This window comes from Erpetoichthys calabaricus, chromosome 17 (genome assembly GCF_900747795.2).
Source record: "Erpetoichthys calabaricus chromosome 17, fErpCal1.3, whole genome shotgun sequence".
In the NCBI taxonomy this organism is placed as follows: domain Eukaryota; kingdom Metazoa; phylum Chordata; class Cladistia; order Polypteriformes; family Polypteridae; genus Erpetoichthys; species Erpetoichthys calabaricus.
In genome coordinates, this window is record NC_041410.2 from 92,402,201 (window position 1) to 92,405,750 (window position 3,550).

The following is a 3,550-nucleotide window of genomic DNA, read 5'->3' on the forward strand; positions in this document are numbered from 1 at the left end:
CTTCTTGAACACATCTGGGGGAGTCAGAGTTTCAAATGGAGGTGGGCGCCTCATTACACCAGCCAGGAAGAAGAGTCAGGATTGAGATTCGATACCACGTAGAGGTGGCATCAGCAGACCCGAGTGGTTGAGAAGGAGCAGGAGGACCTCACCTGTGCCTCTATAGGTGCAGACCCACTGACTACTCAGGCTTGTTTGAGGACTCTGGGATTTGAACTCCATGTGTGATGCCTACAGGGATGTGAAAAGAAAAGTGACAAGTTCCCACCTCAACTGGTTGAACACCTTTTTCAATCATCTGCAGCGGCTTCGTGACACATGTCGGTACTCCTGCCAGCAGAGAGTGTGTGCAAGACATGACAAGGCCAAAGCCTGGATTAAGAGTTGTCCTACATACTCCATTAGCTACAGTCTGAGGTCTGTGAACCTGCAAGACCCGGAGACCATAGCGAATATGGGTCGGTGAAGGACAGCTGGGCATCGATCACTACCCTAAGGTTGGCTGGTGTTGGTGATAATAAGCCAAGCTGAACAGAAGTGGGGTGCTCAATAGATGGACATGTTGGGATAGCAAGAAGGTTCATCTTTACCAGGTTCATCTGGACATGGTGCTCCTTCATCCAAGTTCCAATTTCAGAGAGACATGCCTTTCACAGCCCAGGGATGGGGTAGGAAGTGTAACAAAAAATAATTAAAATACATAACAAAAGAATAACGAAACAGATGATACAAAAGATTTAGCAAACAGATGAGTTTTAAGTCATGACTTGACTTGTCAGAGCCTCCGAGGAAGAGCATTCCACAAGGTTGGAGCTGAAAAGACTCCGTCAGCCATTGTACTCTTCCCAGTCCTAGGAATGGTAAGTACAGAGGACCGACTTCAGGTGGTCGGAGCTGGTGGGCAGGAACATCCAGGAGTAGAAGATCAGAGAGATAAGATGCAGCTTGGTTGTTTTAAGGCTCTGTAATTTAGCAGAGATGAATTTGCATGCTTTGACGCAAACCAGAACTTCACGGGGGACCAGGGCTGTGGAGTCAGAACACAAAACCTTCAACTCCAACCCCTCAGTTTATGGTACCACCGACTCCACTTTGTAATTAGACGTCTATATTTAATAAGGTGTAGCACATGAGAGACGAGATACAGTGAACCCTCGTTTATCACGGTTAATCCGTTCCAGACTCTACCGTGATAAATGAATTTTCGCGAAGTAGGATTCTTTATTTATAAATCGAATATTTTCGCAGTTAAGAGTATAGAAAACCTGTTTACGACCTTCTGAATACGTTTTTTAACATTATTAGAGCCCTCTAGACATGAAGTAACACCCTTTACACTCGTATTACCCAATATATTAGACAAAATAAGAGAAAATAAGACCTATTAGACGTTACAAATATCATATTATTACTAGGCTCACCTGCCTTTTAAGGCAACCGACTTTTATCCTCAATTTGTGTGCGCTCCATGTGTACATCAGGCATGTAAGTGTAGGGAATGAGAACATCAAAGTGCCCATTTATAACATCTCCCGAGTGCCTGTCCAAAGTCGTACAATGTCAGCCCGAATCTGTACCGCTAAAGACGGAGTTTCATGCACTAAATAAGCTATAGATGAGAATAAGCAAGCACCATCTCCCCTGATATTTACTACGCGGTGAGGCATTTGTACTCCATCAACATTAATTATTTCCAGAGACATAATTTTGTCTATTTTTCCAGCGCATCGCGCACAAAAGCAAGGGAACGATGGGAGCACCAGAGCTCTGCTCACATCGCGTCGCTTCGTACCGCAAGTAGTAAGTCTGTGAGAAGCGGAATACCGCTACGCTACGGAAGGACAATCCCGACCGCTTTTATATAGTAGATTATTGTACTGTACATTTAATTACACACACACACAGTTGTTACACACAACCACTAACCTATGACGGCACGACCTCAGTAGGAGAGTCTTCAGGTGGTGCAGTATCTTCAGCAGGTGCGTCGTTGTCTTCTTCTGCTGAAGGAGTACTAGGAGTAGGCAGTGGGTGGCTGAAGAACATCTTGATAGGCAGTTGCTGGCGTGGTCTTTTCATATGCGTGAGGAGGCTTTTGTAGGGTCTTGCCATCTTTGATCATATCTAAGAGTTGGTAAGCATCTTACTCCGGCGCTTAGTTTTATTGTCAGAAGGCTTAGAAAAAGCAGCACGTTTAGGAGCCATCGTGGGGCTTAGATAAAAGTTCTCAGAAAGCGCATGCGTAGTGACGTAAGCGTGTATGAGAAAAAAATCGCGATAGAGTGAAGCCGCGAAATTCGAAGCGTGATATAGCGAGGGATCACTGTACTGTGGTAGAAAGGTAATCGATGCAAATAATCAAACCGGAGAACCAGGCAGGAGGAAGCTTGTCATCCATTTTTATTTGTTTTTGTGAAAAGGGATATCCCTGCAGCTAACATGAGGGATGGTCCCAGAGCAGAGGTACCGAGTCTCAGTGGCGTAGGAAGGCGGGTGCGGCCTGCACCGGATACCAGCTCTGAGGGGGTGACAAAAAATTGCCGGTTTTGTATTAATGCGCCTTTTTGTTACATAAATTAACATGTCAAATAATTTACATGGGCATTAACAATCCCTAATTGCAGCAAATTGCGGGTGAATGATGTATGATAATGATTTAGTAGTATTGCTTAGGTGGATTGGCGATTCTAAATTGGCGCTTGGTGTGTGGGTGTGTTTGTGTGTGTCCTGCGGTGGTTTGGCACCCTGCCCGGGATTGGTTCCTGCCTTGTGCCCTGTGTTGGCTGGGATTGGCTCCAGCAGACCCCCGTGACCCTGTGTTCGGATTCAGCGGGTTAGAAAATGGATGGATGGATGTGTGGTGCGTGGGTTGGAGGGGGTGTTCTGTCTCGTCTCTTTTGAACTGTGCTGGCGCTCAAGTAAACAAACAACCGGTCCTGTGACTCATTGTCTCATCCCTGCCACAAATATATCATCACCCCAAGTCGTTCTGTGCAACAAGATGATATTTTTAACCCGAACATCATAATAATATAGTCGGCGCGAAACGTTTTAGACAGTGGGGTGGGTAGGTATTGTCCGCTCTAGAACCGACCATAAACAAGTTTACTTTAGGATCGTTCTACGAGCGAACGGACAATATCTCCCTCCCCATCCCACTATCTTAAGGCCCCTATATATACGAGCCGGGACACACGACGAAATCATGTGTCACAATTCTGGTTAATTGGCAATTTGGCGTCATTTTTGGCGACAAATCAGAGGCCAAGAAGGGGCAGTATTGGGAAATTATCATTGCCGTTCTCTTGATCTGTTCTGTTGCATCATGTGAGAGGAGTTTTTTGAAACTCAAACTAATAAATTAAGAATTATCTCAGATCCACTATGAACCAAGCACGACTCTCTAGCTTTGCCATTTTGTCAATTAAAAATAGTGTAGCTGAAGGTATCGATTTTGATAAAGCAATTTCAAAATTTGCTGAACAAAAAGTTAGAAAGAAGAGATTCTAAGTATCATGTTAAAGTACAGTTTGTTGGGTTAGAGCCTAGA

General features: G+C 44.7%; 1 long non-coding RNA gene across 1 annotated transcript; it reads left to right on the forward strand.

The window, feature by feature from the left end:
- Positions 1–1,142: 1,142 nt before the first annotated feature.
- Positions 1,143–2,330, forward strand: LOC127526124 (uncharacterized). The gene is made up of 2 exons (XR_007933744.1): positions 1,143–1,247; positions 2,236–2,330. It is a non-coding gene; the product is annotated as an uncharacterized LOC127526124 (long non-coding RNA).
- The last annotated feature ends 1,220 nt before the right edge of the window (positions 2,331–3,550 follow it).